The following is a 20,855-nucleotide window of genomic DNA, read 5'->3' on the forward strand; positions in this document are numbered from 1 at the left end:
TGCAGGCACAATGCCTTATTCATCCTCCCACACAATCTGTTTTCATCCCTTGGGCTCCATTTTCCAAACTTCTTCATTTTGTTTTGTTTTTGCTATCAGGCATCATCTTTTCCTGGGCTCTATTGCCCTTAAATAGAGTTTAGTCTCTGTAATTGAATACCTCTTACTAGCCTGCCTCATTTGGTTTTGAATCAGCTAATAAAAAAAAATAACAACATATTCAGACAGGTTAAAATATTAAGTGATCCTTCCTCTGACAAAGTGAACATCAGTGTGTGGGTACAGGGTGGTGTGCATCAATGCAAAGCTGGTGGTGTGCATCAATGCAAAGGAGCCAATTGAACTGTGTTCTAAATTTGGCTCAATCAAACACTTACTGGGTAGCCTCTGGCAAACCTTTTAACCTCTGGGTGCCTAACTCAACTACCTGTTTCCAACAAAGTTGCTAATATCAAATTGCTTTGCATGTGGATCATTCACTAGGTAGCTATTCCAGTATGCCTTTAAAAATGCAAATTGCAATATAAGTATGGAGCACTCCATTGGACTTCACTCAACAACCATGTGCTCTTGATTTCTCCCTAGATTCATCTGCCTGAAGAAGCAAAGTCAGCAACTGGCTTCTTATAGAACACTACTTCTCAGCCAAATCAGTGACCTATAGATATTTTATCTTATATTTATATAGAATACCCTTTCTATAAAGGGAAATATATCTCCTGTTTAACATAGTTGAGAAACAGGTCCATCTGTCAACACAGTAATAAAAGAGCTCAACCCCAAGAATCCCATGCATATATCAAAATGTAACAGCATAGGAAATCAGCTTATTGCCATTTTCTAACAAGACAATCTTCCTTACATGCTCAGAAGGCATGGCTAATTAACAGGATGAATACAGCAGCCCTCCCACACAGAGGTGGAGCAGACAGCCCTCCCACACAGAAATGCCATGTTCTCCTGAGCTCACTGGCAAAAGTGCTGACTTCTTTCCTTGACCAAATGACTTGTAATCAGAATTTAATGACTGGAGGTATCTGAGGCCATGTAGTTTTAGAAGCAGCTGGACTGGGCAGAAAAAAGCAGTGCCAAAGATACCTATGATAACTTGTTTCTGCTAATCCATTTTCAAAAATTAGAACAAAGGGTAGTCACAGGGCAGTCAGCCCTCATGGTTCTCACATTCTTTACTTCGTTTAAGGTTGTGGTTGACTAAGAAATTTCTGAGACGCATAACATAATGGACCCACCAAAAGAGGATCTGACTATAGTAACATGACCTCTCTGGACCATGAGGTTATGATTTTTCATGGTGTTTTGTCATAAAGACAATGTAAGTATACTGATGGTGCACAGCCATGCCACAAGCAGATTAGGAAGTGGTGCTGGAGCAGACCTCATATAAAGAGCTCAGGGGGCTTTCAGATGAGACGGACAACTAGAAACACAGATGGAATCCCACTTTTATACATTTAGAGGAAACACTAAATGGCTGTATTGTATTCAAATTCCAACAAATGATAAGACTATCGCTATGCTATGAGATGAACATCCCATTCATTCAAATAATTTATATAGTGTTTTTTTCCTGTTCTAAATGTAATAAGTACTCATAGAAATTCTGGAAAATTCTGACAAATATGGAAAAGAAAAATCAGTCATAATATCATGACTCAGGGAAAGCAAACTAACAGCCATTTTTTAGCCAGTATTAAATTGGAATCAAGATTACATATATAGTTTGGTCACACTGTCTCTTTAAATACATGCTCCAAAAGTGAACAGCAAGAAATGCAAATGAAAAAGAAGAGGAGAAAGAAGAAGAGGAGGAAGAAGAAGGAAAAGAGAGCAAGTAAGCCTGCCACTGGCCAGCCCCAGGGACACCTTACTACTGGCATAAGACCCCACTCCATTGAACTTCTCTTTCACAGCTATCTAGTGACCTCATTTTTATATAGCCACTACAGTTTTTCAAAGTTCTTACTATCTTTGACACTGTTAATGAACCCTCCTTAAAAGTTTCCTCCCAGAGTTTCATGGGCACTATAGTCTTAGATTTCCTCTTATTTCTACTCACTCAGTCTTAATCTCTGTATTCCTCCTTTTATTGCTGCTCTCCTAATGAAATGTGGGCATTGCCTGAGCTCTCTTCTCTAAAGCTGAAGCTACATGTTCTCCTTAAGTCAGTGAAACCAGAAGTGCAATTTCAATAATGACTTCTATATTCATGTCACCCAAATTTCTACCATCAGCCTCAATCTCAGACCTGGCATGTGGCCCTGTGTTCCCAATTATTTGTAAGGCATTTCTATTTGCCCTCCTTCATGGCAAAATTAAACCTAATGTGTCTAAAATCACCCTCAATTATTTATTCAGTAAATATTTGCTGAGTGACCACTATGGGATGGGTTCTGTTCTAGGCACTGGGGAAACAGCAACAAAAACAAAAAGTTCAATGAAACTTCCATTAATGATAAGGTTCAAATCTTCAACCTGGCATTCTAGGCCATCCTCAACCTTTGTTCAGCTTGCCTGTCCAACTTTGCACTTCTCTTTTTCTCCCAACTGGAATGATAATGCTAACTTTTATGCTTTTCCAACTCTAAGCCTTTGCCAGCAGTTATCACTGAGCTTCCCTGCCCCACTTCCACCTACTAAAATTCTATCCACTCCTCAAGGCCCAGCTCAAATACCAACTCTTCTGCAACCTTTTTTTTCTTCTTTTTTTTTTTTACTCCTGATTCTAAAATGATCTCTTCTTTTTTAAAACTGCCACAGAATATCTTAGTACCCCCTCCACAACATACATTCATGCCCTATCCTCTTTCTGAGATAATGATGATGATAACCATATTTATCAAAATCCTATTTTGGTCCAGGTATGTGGCATGATACTTTATATCTCTAAGTGTCAGGACGTGTAAATGTGGGCACTGTAATTCCCACTTTACAAATGAGGAAACCAAGGCTTAACTGGGGCTACCTTGACTAAGGTCACACACTTACCCTACTGAATTTACAGCAACTTGAGAGCAGCAATTCAGCTCTATTCTATTTTTATAACCCTCACTGGGCCTAAAACTGTGGCTAGTACATAATGAATATTCAGTAAATATTTGTTGAATAAATAATTGGATAGAGAGCATAAAGAACAAAATTTTCAGAGCATGAAATCTGTAAAGATATATAAAGATATGTAAAACTATAGTTTTCTGGCAAAGGTATATTTGAATTCTTTGCAAGTTCGCTTAAGTAAAATTTGACATACTTTCTAAGACATTATATTGATTCAGGCTTTTAATTTTTTTTCTTAGTAGAAAAAGCTTCCTAGCTATTAAAACCAGGATTGAAAAATAACATAACAAAAGTCAGGTGGCAAAGACTACACTCAGACCTTTCATAGAAACAAAAGCAGCTATTACAGAACTTAGAAATTATTTTGTGACCCACTACAATATTAGGCAACTTGGTGGGTCTCATTTGCCAGTGACATAAAACTCCAGCTCTTTTGACTGGGGTAATAAGATGTTCCCTTTGAAATAACTTCAATCAATTCAAAGCCTTTTTTAGTACATCTCAGCACATGTTTATTGTTTTCCACCTGCAAATTCATTGAGATATTTGATGCCCCAAAATGTTTTCCCAAAAACCAAGCTAAAATAAGCATGGTTTTTCAAATCTCAGGCTGCTTTGCTACCAAAAGTAGCAGTGTTATTACAACCCTATGTCAACCACTGAATTGGAAAACCGAAAGCTTCTGGTTGGGAAGCCCATTTCCATAAAACCACCAGTACTCCAATGTGTCCTGCTCTTAGAAACAAAACACACAGAAACAAAGTTCAGTTATGTAGACTAAAAATGCAGACTGAAGCTTTCCATCTCCCTCTGCCTCCCTGGAAGGGAATGGTAAGTTCAAAGCAAACAGGGGAAACTTCATCCTACGACCAGGGTGAAAAAGGTGAAAACTTCCATTGTAAAAACCACGTTTCTAGACTGCAACAGAAATAACTAGCAGGGTGTACCTAAATACCACTGGAGCCAAGCTAGCTGGCACAGGGTGAATGTGTGACAGACCACAACCGGGAATATAACAAGGAGGTGCAGTGAGAACCCAAGATCTGAGCTCCCCTAAAAGAGTTAGGGAAGTAGCTTCAGATTTAAAGATATCTATCAGCCCATGTAACTATTTAGAATCTTCTGCTTGAACCAGGAAAATGGGTTTCTGTTTCCAAAACCAATACAGGATTGAATTTCATTCACTTTTCTCACATAACCCCTCAAAGTTAACCTATGGGAAAATCACTTGGTTTTACTGAGAATACTCATTTTTCACAGGCATGCTTTAGAGTATGGTTTATAAAGTGCTTGATAAGCTTCTTAATAAATACTTGTAGTAATCTCAAAAGAGAGAGGTAGGTAAAGTAATAGGACTATTTCAAAGATGATGAAAGAGAGACCAAGATGATTCATCTATTGTCAGTAAAGGCCCATGGGGAAGAAAAAGAAGTTCTTGAAATCCCTGTCTAATTACTGAGTCTTGTGGGCCACCCAAGTTCAATAATTTTTTAAATCACCTTAAATCTCACAGGCGCCCTGGTGGTAGAACAGGGAGTAAGTAGGTTGAACCCAACACATGAGCTGCCCAGGCTAATACTGAGTTTGTTCAGTGGGACAAAGGTGTGGCAATGGGCAAAACAAAATTTTTAACACCAGGAGAGGATCCATGTCCCAGCACTGTCTTCTAAGATGAATGACATCCAGCAAGTCAGGCCAATTCAGAGCTTGTTGGCCCTCCGGTGTAAAAGGGAAATCCTGCCAATACTTGCTCCCATCTTCCTTAGAGAGTTGAGAAGCACAAATGTAGGTCATGCATGTGGAAGTTCTTTGCAAAATCTAAAATAATTATTATTTCTGTTAGAAGTGAGCTGCTTCCTAAATATACAACTATTCTTACTCAACAAGTATTTACAAAGGATGGATCAGGTACCCAAACATTACTTAAATATTAGAGACACAAAACACAGCTCCTGCCCTTGAAGTAATTAATAGCTAGTGGGGAGTAGACACAAAAACAAATATAAAAAGGGCCTTAGCAGGCTGGGGCTATGGCTCAGCAATAGCTCACTTGCCTGTCACGTGTGAGGCAATGGGTTCAATTCTCAGCACCACATATAAATAAATAAAAATAAATTTAAAAATTAAAAAATAAATAAATATAAAAATTTTAAAAAGTGCCTCAGCAAAAGTATACAAAAGGTGTTATGGGAAGACAAAACTACTAATCAAAGGAAAAGAAAGAGAATTAAGTGACAATGATATGTGAACAGAGATAATCTCAGAGAAAAACAAAGGAAACATACAAACAAAGCCAATCATACCTGATCTAGAAATGAAGCTCCTTCTGACATGAAGCTGTCAGCCTATAGTAACAGCTTCCAAGGTCTCATCAAAGAGTGAGCTCTACATGAGCAAACACACAGAAGGCAAGAATGTAAAGTCCTTCTTCACATACTACTCAAGTGTTTCTGACCTATAGAAACATTCCTGTCCAACAGAAGGCCTTTGCTGGTGACTGAGATGTCATGGGAAATGATTCACTTTTTGTTGACTTTAACTTCTTAGGTCACTGTAGCTGATTAGCAGAAGGAAGAATACTTACAATTTTAACCATTAGCTTATGGGTTAGCATATATTCACAAAATCACTTCCTATAGGCACTTAACCGTGAATGCACATGAAAATTAAAGGATTTTTTTTTTCTTTTCTCTGCTTCACTTGAACCTGCTAAAAAGTAAGATTGGATCTTTGTCAAATGGCAGCCCAAGAGTACCAAACCAATGATCAGGTCCAAAAAGGTGACTCATCTCTATCTCTAGTTTGAAACAATAAACTCTGTCTGCCATAGTGATAGGCTGCATCCATCACCCCTGGTTCCTTTTGTACTTAATCTGTGACAATGACCTTAGCTACTTATCAGCCTATGACCAATTTAGTCAGGAAGCAAGCAAGGCTGGCAAATGCAGACAAAACACTGTCTTTGACCCTAAATGATAAGGCAAAATAACAGAATGAGTCTTTCTTATTTAACTATGTTCAATACGCAGGCCAGAAAAATCTTCCCATCATATAGGACATAGGGAAAGTTTTAAAAGTATGAAAGACAAGAATAGTAGGACCAATATTTTTACCCAAATCTGGTCTTAAATATCTTCTATTAAGGATCATTATCATTAGTGTACAATGGATTTTTACAAAACAACTCTGCAATGTGTGAATATTTGGGAGTTTAATTTTAGGGTTCTAATCTACATTTTCTTGATTGTTTTAACCTGACATTATGATGACAAGCATATAAACAGCTGCCCATGATTAGGGACTACTAACTAGAACTATACTAAACTAATGTCCTGCAGAGGCTCCCTCTGATATGGATGGTAATGTGTTAGGAGTGGAATGATGTACTTAATCAAATGGTTAAAAACAAAATCAAGGTAATTCTTATAGCTCCAAAGCCAAGACCAGATTAAATAATAATTAAGTAATAGTTATTAAACTTTTTAAAGGTTAAAAGGTTTATAGTTATTTAACTTTTTAAAGGTTGAAATTATTTAACTCATTAAAAGGCAGACATTATACAAAGCCCCTTACCTACACGGTGTTGTTAAATCCTCACTTCACAACAACACTATTTAGAGAGCTGTTATTATTATTACCACTTCACAGACAAGGAGATTGAGATGTAAGGAGATGAAGCAACTTGTCTAAGGAGCAAGGTTTCTAATCACTGTGCCTAAAATACACACACAGTCTATATGACAATTCAAAAAAAATTAATTATCCTAAAATAATATGCTGACATTTTACACACATAGTGCTTCAAATTTTAGGGTCAAACACCAGCCACTTTAACATTTATTTTTAAATCTTTCTACTTGTTAATCCCATGATTTAGGGAGTTCATTGATAAATATCATCTTTTTCACCCAGGGAAATAGTTGATATTTAATTTACAAAAAAAAAAAAAAAATCACTTGTAAGTTCTCTAAGGGAATGGTAGATGAGAAGCCCCTGAACAGAGTTAAAAAGTTGTTCTCTATCTAAATAACTAAACTCAATTCTCTTTTGACCTTGGACACATTACTTGGAATGCTTGCAAGGGTATAATAACTATGACTTCATTTAAGCCAAACAAGAGCTTTTGCAAATGTTTACATAGTCCTAATTGCCTGAACCTTTTACTAATGTTTCCCTAAGACATCATTTTTCATTTAGCCAATAAATAGAAACACTTGTAAAAATGTTTGCTTAAAAGAACTTGCAAACAAATGTTTCTGTCAAAAGAATTACAGAGAAATATTTTCAAATTGGATGTTACTATAGATAATTCAAACATTTTAACTATTAAGACATATTCAAATAAATTACCTCCTTCTAAAGCCAACTTGACTTTAAGGGGAGACAAATATCAAGACACATGGGATTCAAACAAAACTTAAAAATTGGCCCACAATCTTCAGTCTTACTTTAAATCTACTAAAAGATAATAATGCCACACTACAATGAAAATACAGACATCAAATATAACCTTTTGGTGAAAGACAACTACTTTTGGACCATAAGATCTTGAATTAGAAGACCCGAGTCTCAATCTTCTATGCACCACCACCAGAAGTGTGATTCTGTGAAAGCCACTGGAACCTGGATTTCACTTACTTTGTCTGCAAAGTAGGGTGAATAAAGATACCTGCCTCACTTTCAAATGTGGTTTTGGAGCACAAGTCATATAACATAATGTAGTGCTTGATGAACTCCAAATCAGGCCAAAGGATGCCCACAGGTGTCTGTCTGGTACCAAGGAAAAGGTCACCACATCTCTTTGATCTTCTCCCATTTAAAACCAACACAAAGTCACAGAGTAGTGACAGCAATCAGTTTTAAAAGCTCTACGATAGGTTTTAACCTATTCAAGGGTGCCTCCTGCCTTGTCCAAGCCAGCAGGAGTTGCTCTGCCTCCATTTTTTTGGTGGCCCTGGAATGGAGGGATTCAGTGGGGCAAGTGTTGTATTACTTAAAAGGAACAGATCTTTTCAAATAACAGCACAAAGATAAACCCCTTTCTTGCTTCCCAAGCTCTTCCACACTGAGGATACATTCCCTCTCCTCTCTTCTTTGTCTAAGTTTCTGGAAGAAACTCATTCTTTATCCTTGCAAACTCCATTTCTCACCACCCATCTGTTCTCCCCCCAGAAGTAGTCTGTTTCTGCTCCAGCTGAAATTTCACAGGCAAAAGGCACCAATATTTTCTGTTACTAAATCCAGGTTCTCCCTTCGCATCTCACTAACCACTGGGCATGTGGCCTACAGAGCACCCACTCTACTGCTCTCAACCCCCAGCCTACTCTGGTATTTCTCCATCTCTAGCTGCTCCTCCCACTCCCCTCTATGCCAATGTCATAAATGTGAGTATTCTTATTATACCTATAATCCTCTTATCTGCTCCTCTTCTGCCCTCCCTGAGTGATCTCCAATCCACACAGCAAAGGAGGAACAGATCACTCTCCTGAGCGCTAGACCCACATAGGCAAATGCCTTCTGTAGGTTCCCTAATTCTTGATGTGCACAAAACCAAACTCCTCATCTGCCCTTCAAAGCTGTCCCTTGTCCCAGCATTTTTGAGAGTGAAGGATATCATTATCTGCCCCCAAAAGATGAATATCAGCCTTGGTCCTTGCAGCTAGCTCCCTCACCTACAATTACTCCACCTCAGCAACTCACATGAATTCTACCTCCACGATACCTGCCAGATCTATCAATTTTCCCCACCCCTGATGCCTTGGTGTAGTCATCACCATCCAGTTGTCTTCCCTTCAGTCTTAATCTTCCTCTTACTCATTTGCCACACTGCAATCAAAGTGGGCTTTCTACAAGGGCTTCTGGGTAAACCATCTACTTCTTAAAATGACCGGAAAAGGCTCATAGCCACTCACCTTCCTGGGCTTACATCGATTCTCCCTTTGAAACACTACTTTGTCTCCAACCATGAAGAATTTAGAAACTAAGGGCTGGGATTGTGGCTCAGTGGTAGAGCGCTTGCCTAGCATGTGTGAGGCACTGGATTTGACCCTCAGCACTGCATATAAATAAATACATACAAATAAATACATAAAAAGTGTGTCCATCTACAACTAAAAAATTTTTTTAAGAATTTACAAACTATAATTTTCTACATGCTTCTTAACTATCCTGTTTTGCCTGCCTTGGAGTGCTTTTTCCCGCCACCATCATCTTCATCCCTTTACCACTACTGTTCCCTCCCTAAGCATACCCTTCTCCTACCCCCACCTGCAAACTAATTTTTAATTCAGCCTTCAGGTCTTTGCTGAGGAATCATGTCTTTGAACCCCCCAGGTTCATTTTGAACAGGCCTCCTATACTCTTCCACAGTACCCTGACTTCCTCCATTAGAATACTTCTTATATTATTCAAAAAATGGTCAGTTCTATCTCCACCAAAGACTATACGCTTCATGAAGGCAAGGACTATGCCTGTCATGTTCAAGGCTGTATTCCCAGCTCTAAGTACAGTGTCACAACATAAGGTAAATGTTCAATTCTCATTTGTTGAATCAGTGAATAAATGGACCCCTGAAGGTAGCAGAAAAATTGTTCTGGAAAACTGAAGTCCTGGTAAACACATGGGAAGAGATCATTTAGCTAATTTCCTAGACATGAAAACTGCTGATTACATCTCTGATGTTTTCTAACCCATAATATATGTTCCCCATTCTGTGACTGAAGATCAACATTTAAAATCACATCTACAGACCACAAAGTGAAGTGAATAATTAACAATTTCCCAATTAGATAAATGTCTGCAAGTGAATTGGATAATGCTGAACAGCATAGCTTTACTTTGAATGGAATTATAAGTTGGCTACACTCATCAAGCTAATTGGATAAATAAATCTCTACCATACTCATAAATGTGGCATATAATTGGGTAATCTGATTTGAAACATGTAACTCCAATTAACAATTAATCAGAGTATGAAAAACAAACGAAATGTTAATGGAAACAGCATGTGTAACATCTCAATGCAATGGCCTCTATATTTTGATTTTGGTTTTTGCTCATAACTCATGCTGCCATCAAGATTAATTACACTCTTTGGCCAAATAAAGCTTTCACTCTCTTGTCAGTTGGAAGGTAAATTACGTGAGATTTTCAGTGTTCATTATGATCCAGAATACCCAACAAAATGAGAGCAAACAGTGTGGACTTTATTACTGATGGTCATTTTTTTATCACACTCTTAATCATTACCAGTAATGTTCATGAAATCATTTGACTTGCACCAAAAGCTAAAAAATAGTTCAAGTCTTTATGAATCAGATCCCAAATCTGCTCTAAAAGTAAATAATAATAACAACAAAAGCAATTCCTTGCTAGATATCCCCCATACCTCTTCTTTTAAAGGGTTAACATTCCCCATGAAGCAAATCAGCATCTGGCTAGCAGCCAATGGGCCAGCAGACACTTTTCCTACTTCTCTAGGGGTATGGAAGCATAGGGTGAAGTGAAAATAGAAACGGAAGCCAACAGGAAAATAAAAGTGGGAGCAGCAGTAGCCAAGCACTTCTGGAAACTGTCTAGAGATGGAGAACTCTAAAATCTCTGCCCAAATGACCTATTAAAATCAGGTCTTCTGAAAGTAGAGATTAGAGTAGTAACCATCTATCTGCCTGCTTCTGAAATAGGGAAACAAATGACTTCAAGACTTCCAAAAGTGTACAAACCACAGTTAGAGTATGTTAAATCTCTGATAAATATTCAATAAATATTAGCTTTGGATGTTTCTAATGCAGATGATACTGGTCTATGTCCAGCTTGGTTTCTCAGTCCTAATGTGCAAAACTCTTTCTTTTTGACAAATGGTTACATAATTTCTCATAGTTCTTTGTTTTTCCTTTATATAAGTAAACTTGATCCATAACCTAAAGCCTAAATCTATTAATCTTGGGGGGGGGAGGAATTTTAATAAAAATTCAGCCATGTGCCTTCTTTTTCTATTGCTTTTACATCTTTTTCTATTGCTTTTACAAGGTGATCTTTCCACCACAAAGGTTTCAATGATTATATAACAAGAAATATTATCCAACTTTATTTTTAATCTTTCCAATAATATTTATTGCTTCCTGCCTCATATTACTTTCTAAAAAGGTCAATTTCTGCCACATATTTATGAATTTTACTATCCTCATAATTTGACTGCACAATGTTTTAGATTCATTGTGTTCCCCACAATATAGACAGGTTTTTAAATAGCTTATTGACTTCCATGATTATAGAAAAAGTGCTACAAGTATATTGTTCAGCATCTTGAAAACACAGAAGAAGAATAAAAGGCAAAATAAGCAATGCTTATTCAACACTGCCCCATTTTAGCCTTTTCGGTCCTTCACTATAGATTTATTTATTTATTCGTTCATTCTGGGGATTGAACACAAGGCCACTGTACTACTAAGCTACATCTCCAGTCCCATTTTGAGACAGGGTCTCACTAAGTTGCTGAGGGTCTTGTTAACTGCTGAAGCTGGCCTGGAACTTGTGATCCTCCTGCCTCTGCCTTCTGAGTCACGGAGATTACAGGCATGAGCCACCACATCCAGCACCTATAGAGATTCTCTTTTTTTTTTTTGTGCGGGGTTACCTGGGATTGAACTCAGGGGTACTCAACCACTGAACCACATCCCCAGACCTATTCTGTATTTTATTTAGAGACAGGGGTCTCACTGAGTTGCTTAGCACCTCACTTTTGCTGAGGCTGGCTTTGAACTTGAGATCCTCCTGCCTCAGCCTCCCAAGCCACTGGGATTACAGGCGTGTGCCACCAATACCAGTGAGATTTTTTTTAACATACTTGAGAGCATATTATAGATACAGTTCTCTATTGTATTGTTACCCCCACTTAGTAACAATTGGGCAACACCTTATTACACTGTTAAGATTCGTCATAAATACCCCTTTTGGGGAAGTACCGGGGATTGAATTTAGGGGCACTCAACCACTGAGCCACATCCCCAGCCCAATTTTATATCTTATTTAGAGACAGGGTCTTTAATGTCTATATTATACTATATTTTCTATGATACCATAGTTAACTGTTCTCCTATTATTGGATATTTAGGTTACTGCCAATACTTTTCTAAATGGCTATACTGAGCATCTTTGAATATTAACCTTTAAAATATTCCTCATTAGGTTTCCAGAAGAGGAATGTTAGCAGAAGTCAAAGTTAGGAGCATTATTAGGGCTTTTCATAACTTAGCCAATGTGCTTTTCAGAAAGGTCATAATAATTGTGTGCTTCTCAAAGTATTTGAGAATGTCTACTCCATTGAACCCTTACTGAAATAGGGAATGAGAAGTTATGCTAATTGGAGAGCTGGAAAAATGGTACCTTGCTATTGTTTCAATTTTCTTTGATTAATGGAAAGAATATGTTTTATATATATTTAATAGCCTTTTGATTTTTTCTTCTATGAATAGTATGTTCGCTTGCTGTCACTATAATGAAATACCTGTGATAATCAACTTATAAAGAGAAATGGTTTAATTTGGCTCATAGTTTTTGAAGTTTCAGCATATGATTAGCCCCATTTTATTTGGGCCTGTGGTGAGGCAGCACATCATAGTCAGAATGCCTAGTAGAGCAAAATCATTTACATCATGAGCCTAGGAACAAAAAGAACAAGTAAGTATCTGGAATCCCACAATCTCCTTTGGAGGCATGCCCCCCAAAATCTAATGGCCTCCCACTAGGCCCCACCTGTAAAAGGTTCCATTACTTCCTAATAGCACCAACCTGGGGACCAAGTCTTTAATACATGGGCCTTTGGGGGATATTCAGATCCAAACAAGAGTAGTTAGTCTCTTCATTTCTTTTGCCATTTTTCTCTTGGAGTCTGTTTTAGTTTTCTACTGCTGCATAATACATTTCCACAAACTAAGTAGTTCAAACAACATCCATTTATTACCTCACAGTTCCTAATATCAGAAGTTTGGATGGGTCGGGCTGGGTTCTCTGCTAAGGGTCTCTCTTATAAATTAAGGTGTTGGCCACACTAAGCTGGGCTTTTATCTAGAAACTCTGGTAAAGAATCCTGTTTCGGGCTGGGGATGTGGCTCAAGCGGTAGCGCGCTCGCCTGGCATTCGTGCGGCCCGGGTTGGATCCTCAGCACCACATACAAACAAAGATGTTGTGTCCGCAGAGAACTAAAAAATAAATATTAAAAAAAATTCTCTCTCTCTCTCTCTCTCTCTCTCTCTCTCTTTCTCTCTCTCTCTCTCTAAAAAAAAAAAAAAAAAGAATCCTGTTTCAAGATCATTTGTGTTGTTGAAAGAAGTCAGTGCCTTGTGGTCTTTCTGTGGGTCCCACTTCTATGCTGGTTGTCAGATGAGGGCCACCCTCAGTAATTCCAGACTTTCTAAATTCCTAAAGGCTGCCTGAAGTCATTCTCAACTATACAGTTCCATCTTTAAAACAGCAACAACATGCTAAGCCTTCTCATTCTTCAAATCTCTCAGATTTCCCAGCCAGAGAAAGCCCTCCACTTGTGATTAGATTAGGCCACCTAGGAAATCTACTCATTTTAAATTCAACTGTGCCATATAGCAGAATACAATCAAGGGAGTGATATCTTATATGCACAGGTTCCAAGGATTAGGGACAACAATCTTGATGGAGAGGCATTTTTAGAATTGTGCCTGCCCCAGAGTCTTAGGTGGTGTTTCATATAATTTATTTGTACTCCTTATGATGAATCCCAATTACATGCATCCACTAAATAAATTCATCTTCCTGATGACTACTTGGAAGCTGCATTTTCACAATGGCAAAGGCAACTGTGGATGGGATAAAGATGTCAATAAAGATCTCGAGGGCCTAACTTTGTCAACTGTGATTTTTTTTTACTATGGTAAAATAATTATAACATGAAATTTACCACTTAAACATTTCTAAGAATACCATTCAGTTAAGTACATTCACATTGTTGTACAGTCTCCAAAACTCTTTTCATCTTGCAAAAGTGAAACTGAATACCCATTAAAGAACAACTCCCCATTCTCTCCCTCCCCCAGCCCTTGGTAATCACCATTCTACATTTCAACATGGGTATGTACTTACTTTATATATTTATTAACAAATATGTACATAGTAATTACTATATCCTAGGCCCTGTTCTAAGCACTTTAAAAAATTAACTTAATCCCCATAAAAACTCTAGTGAAGTCAGTATAGTTATTATTTCTATTTTACAGATACAAACACAGCAAAGCTAAGTAAATTGCCCAAGTTACACAAGTAGGAAGTGATCAAGCAGAAAATTAAACTGAAGTAGTCTGACTTTATATAATTCTTGCTATGAACCATGACATCATGATAATATTCATTGTAAAAATAAACTCAACAGGCATTAATATTATTTCTTGGTGCATGATTTTAAAACATGTCTCTATGTGCAATTTAACCTAATATTTGTCTCCTAAAAGTTAGACTGTTCGATCAAGGTGACACATGTCTATTGACCTTTTAGAGACGATATATGTGGCCTGGTCTCTGTTAAGGCATTTTCTTGAAGTTAATGAGACAAACACTACTTAGTATTTTAAGAAAACCAATTATAATTTACATGTGATGTTTTATAATAACATATCTTAAAAATACAAATCACAATACACTGTGATTATTGAAATTTTAAAACACGGGGATTATTTCCCTTTAACTTCTTCCAATGAGAAAAAAAATAAAAAGAGGAAAAATACCTTCCAAATAAGTTTACAACCGCATGGCTCCATCTCAGTTTAACCTAGTAAATTTAAACTGATCTTACTTTGCGAGCTATATACATAAAGAGCAGTCTCAATTTGTCATCCAGTAGTATTTCTCGGTAGTAATTTATTTTATTTAAGAAGTGGGCCTGAGATTTCCCTATGTTGATTTTTTTTTAGCTTAGTAATCCTTTCATAGAAGACCAGCCCATGCTTGTCATCAGTCATGTGGTGTCATTTACTATACATTTAAAATGGGCAGAGTCGTCAGAAAGAGCAATCCTTGTGTTCTCGGGGTGGCCTGGCTTGATGTGACTAAAAGCTCTGCTGAGGCTTGGTTTCCATGACCCTTAGAGAGAGGGGACCAAAAGCAACGCACAGAGCAAGACCGCCTACATCAACTACTTTCGACTCAGATATTTACCTGATTCACACCAAAAACAAAAACAAAAAATGAGCAACAGAGCATCACGTAATCTCCCTTCACTCATTATCCATTGCCATGGAGTGCAGTCTCCAGCACGAAAAAAAACGGTGTGCGGAGAAGAAACAGCAACATCACCGCTACCCCGGGGAGCTGCTCGGTATTTACCACGCTGTCATCCCCATCCCTGGCCCTCCCCGTTTCCGGTAGGCAGCACAGAAGCAGGCGGATGCTCACCGGGTGGCTCGTCTCCCTTCAGCGGCGGGGCCTGCAGCCTACTGTTGGCGGGGTCCCGGCCTGGGCAGCCCGCCCGCCGCACGGTGACAGCCGGTCCGGCCGCTGACCATCCCAGCCCGGCTCTGTTTACAAGCGGCTGCTCGCGGTCCCACTCCCAAATGCTTCCCCCGGAGGCCCGGCAGCCAGGTCCCGACACACAAGGTTCCAGGCCGCGAAGACTGATTGGGCGGGAAGGGCCCTACCGCACTCCCTGGGGCCTCCTTATCTCTTTACTTTCAAATACACCTTTTTTTTTTTTTTTTTTTTTTTTTTTTATCACATACATTGTAAAAGCAGTGGCGCGTGCCGTAGAGTCTCCTCACTGCTCCTCCCAACGCCAAGATGGATGTTTGCAATTGGAAAGTGTCACTTGGAACACACCAGAACCGGGTCAGTTTTGAGCAGTTCAATTCTTTCCCAAAGTAGTACTGTGTTTGGAGCTGGGATGAAAGTCAGTTTTTACTGCTCTTTCCTCTTGTTTCCAGCCTGTGGAAAGTGAGTACTTTTGAGAGGAGGTCTTCCACCCCACAGAAGATTCCCAGGAAAACAGAAGTGTGTGTACACACTTGGGGATGGGATGGGGACAGGATGCTTCTCATAGAACCCCCTCCACCTCGCTCTAGTGACTTTAGCCACTGGTAGGGATATTCAGGTCTAATTGGAACAGGTCTTCCTTGTGGTTTCCTGATTTATTCTCCATCACAGCATACTGTTATTAATTTCTCCACTCCACCCTAGTCTCACCTATAAATTATTCCTTGAGGGCAGGAACAGTTTGGTTTCATTCACCACCACATCCTAGGAACCTAATACAGGGCCCATGTATATATGTTTGAATGGATGGGTGAATCAATAAAGGATGCAAAAAGAAATCGTCAGAAGGGTCAGAGAAAGTGACATCATAGAAATTTAAAAATCTGATTCCAACCCCCTCCTCCCAAAGATTGCTAAGCAAATCTTTAACTGCTGAGTTTTTTTTTTTTTAATCTCATTTAGTTGGTGTTCAGAATTTAAATAAACTCTTTACAAAACCTTTCATTGAGGTACTGTTTGCTGTTGTTACCTGAACTTGTAGCATTCTCTTTTGCTTCAGGACTTTGTACTTGTGGATCCCACTGATGAGATTCCCCAGCCCCCTAGCCTGGCTGACGTCTCCTTGTGATGTTTTATCACACCTTTCCTGGAAACCTTCCCTGACATGGAACTTACTACTTTTGTGCACTTCTAGAGGAAATCACACATTCCTCTGTAAATACACTCATCACACTGTGTTGTAATCATCTCTACACTCATTAGCCTTTGGTTAGATGAGTAATTCTCAAAATTTAGTGTAACAGAATTTTCTAGGATGATGCTTCTCAGACTTTAAGCTTTGGAGAGCCTCTTAAAATGCAGATTCTGATTCAGTATATCTGAGTTGGGATCTCAGCACCTCTAGTGAACTTCTAGGTGATGCCACATTTTGAGTGTCAAAATTCCTAAGTCATATACCTGCAGATAATTATTTTGAAGGTCTACCTGCAATATGATCCTGAATTATGTGATTTTTTTAAACAAGTACCAAGTACTTATAATGTAGGCCATTCATGGACCACACATTGATGGGTCTGTGCACCATGCATTAAAGCACAAGATTTGGCAAGTAAAATGCGTTAAAGAAGCCATGTTTGCAAAATGACTAACTTTACTTACTACCATTAATGTAGATCTTCAGCATCAGAGTTAAGTGGTGATCTCTGGAGAAAAGATGAAACTTTCAAGATCAAGAATAATCTCAGCTAGGCAGCTGCTGACTGGTGGGTCTTTTTGTCAACTGGGGACATTTTACATTTCTGTGTTTAAAATAGTTAAGTTCTTGACTTCATTCAAAAGGCTGTCTGTTGACAGCAGCACCACCATTTTTTAATAGATTATTTTTAGATTCATAGAAAAACTGAGCAGAAAGTACAGTGTTTCCATATACTCTTGCCACCACATCTGCACAAACTCCCAGATCATCTTCTGTACCACAGTGGTATATTTGTTAGAATCTATGAACCTACATGAACACATCATTATCACCTAAAGTCTATAGTTTACATCAGGACCACCATCTTTTTCAAATTCAGAATAATTTCAACACAGAATGGAAACTCAAAAGATGATCTACTCCAACCATGATCCAAGGCCACTTTCTTACCTTATTATTGCCAGAAGGGAGTTCATATTCCAGAGCCTAAGACTCCACATTTGAGGCTCTCTACCTTATTGGCATCCTACATGTTGGAGACATGACTTTGTTTTTCTCTACTCAGCGCTCCCACTTCCTTTGGAAAACTGCCTCTGCCTCTAAATAACAGGATAAGCATGTCATCAATGCTAGGCACATCCTACTACCTATGGTACCCTGGTCTCCATGGTTGCTTCAAGAACAGGCACATAACCCAGGCAATCAGTCAGTCATCATATCTTGGAATTTTTCTGTTTGAAATTATGGAAAGTGATTTGTGTATTGGGTCATAGGTTAGAAAGTACATGCATTGATGGCTTCCAGTGGTCATCTTTCCTAGACATCTCCAAAGCTTTCTATAAAAGAAGGGATGAAAAATTTGTATGAGAAGAGTGGGAAGGTGGAGGAAAGAGAGTGTAAGAGCTAATAACCTTATTTGAATTTCATGATCTCCTCAGGCCTGAAGCCAACTCCACCTTCTAGACCTCACAATTACATCACAGTTAAGTCTGCATTTGCTCAAGGTAATTTGAATTGCTTTCTGTCATTTACAGCTGGAAGTGTCCTGGTTGACACTCCACCTTTCCTGACTTACCTTCCACATACTCCCTCCTTCCCAGTCCACACTTCAGACACAATTTTTTTTAAACAACTCCTGGACATACTTCATTTCTTATTATCCTGCTTCAGATTCCCCTATTTATGTTTCAGATTTATTGAGGTTTCAGATTTATTGACAGAGTTTCATCCATTATATCTCCTTCTGTTATCATCTAAAAAGCAGATATATTAACATATTTATATTTTCATTTACCATGACACTTATCATAGTCTAGCAAATGATCTCAATAAATATTTGCTAAAATGAAACCAAATGGCAGGTAAGAAGATGCCATTATTCTATTCATTTGTTAGAATTTTTTTTCCTTTTAGTTTTCATTCAAGCCAGAATTCAATAAAGCAATGCTGTCTTTCAAGAAATAAAAGCAAGTGGGGTGTAGTGATGCATGATGCAGTAATGTGGTCATTCAACAAGCATATTCTGCTGAAACAGGGGGATCACAAGTTCAAAGCCAACCTCAGCAACTTATCGAGACCCTCAGCAACTTATAGAGACCCTGTCTCAAAATAAAAAATAAAAGGGAGCTGGGGATGTAGCTCAATGGTAAAAGGCCCCTGGGTTAGATCCCCAGTACCAAAACCAACCAACAAACAAAATATACCTCATCCATCCCCCCAAACATGCCCAAAGACAATTAGGGTATTCATTAAGAGCAATATAACAATTAATTTCTATCCTTAGATAAATTGAAACTATTTGAGATGAAAAATTTAAAGTCACAAATGGAATTACTCACTTCACTGAAAAAAATCGTTGAGCCTGCCATTCAGTGGACAGGCACCTTCAAGGCCACGCCCATTGTTAAAATATTGAAACTGCTCCCTACAAGTTAGTAACTAGATTTTTTCCCTAAGCTTTCTAGGTATCTAAGATTTCTTTCCAAGGAAACTTCCACATCCAACACCTAAAGATTAATTCCTAACCTTCTTTGGCTGGCATGGTGGGACTCTCCAAGAGCCAGCTCTTGATCTATAGCCAGGATTCTTTCTGATTAGTCAATGGCCAAGCCATACATTTTTCATAATCTTTGGATGATCAATCCTACAAGTAGATTAACAAAAATACTAAAAAGCTTTCAGCAAAGCAAAATATTCAATGAGTCCCCCTACTATCACCTATTAAAGCCTTTTCAACCAGAAAGATCAAGAATAAGTGATAGAATTTACAGAAAGATTCTTTCATCAGGAGATTTGAATGTGGCCATTCAACAAGCATATTCTGCAGAAATTTATTGTCCTCATGGGTTCATAGTAGCTTGTATAATGGTTACTACTAACCAGGAAACTTTATTAAGAGCTTACTGGTTGAGAGAATCATCCAGAAACTTAAAACCTTATAAAAGGAAAGCTGTCTTAATCTTGATATGGAATAGAACCTTTTTGTATGATATATTTTCTACTTTCTTCTTGGAAAAGTCCAGCATTCCTGATAAAATGCCTAGGTAATCTGCAAAGTTTAAAGTTTAAAATCATTGAGAGTTGTTTTGGCAGGTTGGATTCTTCAGACAGCAGACTTTGATAGAGTTTGGCATGCAAGGAGTGCCCTTGGAATCAACATATGTTTAAGGGAGGAAAGAGAGTCAAATTAGGGGAAGAGACACAGCCATGAGGCCCCAAAACAGCCTCAGCTAACCCCACAAAGATCTCAGAGATAGAGTGATCCTTCAGAGCTGCAGAGTAATCTTGGATTGGGCCTAGAACAGTGGTGTGCTGATAAACCAACTCTGAAAAAGCAAAAACCTCAATTTCTTTACCAATTTCCATGATGTAAATACCTCTATCATATCTAATTTCAGAATCTAGACATACCATCACAGAACAACATAGTGTAGAGTATACAGTCAGGCCTCAAGAGTCAGGAAAAGCTGGCTCCAGCATGTGATTTCCCCAGAAAGTCAGGAGTTTATGCTCCCACATCCCTCAGTAATTGGATGTAGGATTCTCTAGGAGGTGTCACAGCCTTCGACAAGGCAGTTCTCTGCAGCTGACACAATTCTTGAAGGGGATAACCACTTAAGGACAGTCTGCTGACAGTACTCCCAGTTGCCAAGGCCTTTTTGGATTTTCATAGCTGCACCAAAGAGTCCACCATACTTATTCTGAGAAAATAGTCATGTTCCCACTCAATCAAGAGTGCATTCATCTTCCACTCTTAGATGATAGAGCTAGTATGTAAACATAGGGAAGCTTCCCTGCTGTCCTGTTGTGGTTTAAATATGTGGTATCCCACAAAAGCTCATGATTATGAGAACTGTAATCAGTAGATTAATCCACCAGGTGGATTAATCATTTAATCATTTGAAAGGACTTTTATACTGAGTAATAACTATAGGCAGGTAAGGTGTGACTGGAGGAAGTAGGTCACCAGGGGCAAGCCTTTGGGGTTTATATTTTGTCCCTGGTACATTGCGTTGTGGATGCCATAAGCTGAGCAGCTTTCCTCCACCACACTCTCCTGCCATGATGTTCTGCCTCATCTTAGGCCCAGAGCAA

The 20,855-nt window shown here is 38.5% G+C and overlaps 1 protein-coding gene across 3 annotated transcripts in view; it reads right to left on the minus strand.

The window, feature by feature from the left end:
* The window catches only part of Plekhm3 (pleckstrin homology domain containing M3), a 215,079-nt gene extending 199,433 nt beyond the window's left edge, over window positions 1-15,646 (minus strand). For 2 of the 3 annotated variants that reach the window (XM_048808417.1, XM_015481316.2), the window contains exon 1: window positions 15,494-15,646. The gene's annotated coding sequence lies outside the window, so the exon portion shown is untranslated. Of the gene's footprint in view, window positions 1-15,256; window positions 15,441-15,493 lie in introns of those variants that run through there. The other variant, XM_048808416.1, reaches the window with a different exon arrangement.
* Between the last annotated feature and the right edge of the window lie 5,209 nt (window positions 15,647-20,855).

The sequence above is a fragment of the Marmota marmota genome, unplaced genomic scaffold (assembly GCF_001458135.2).
Source record: "Marmota marmota marmota unplaced genomic scaffold, marMar, whole genome shotgun sequence".
In the NCBI taxonomy this organism is placed as follows: Eukaryota; Metazoa; Chordata; class Mammalia; order Rodentia; family Sciuridae; genus Marmota; species Marmota marmota.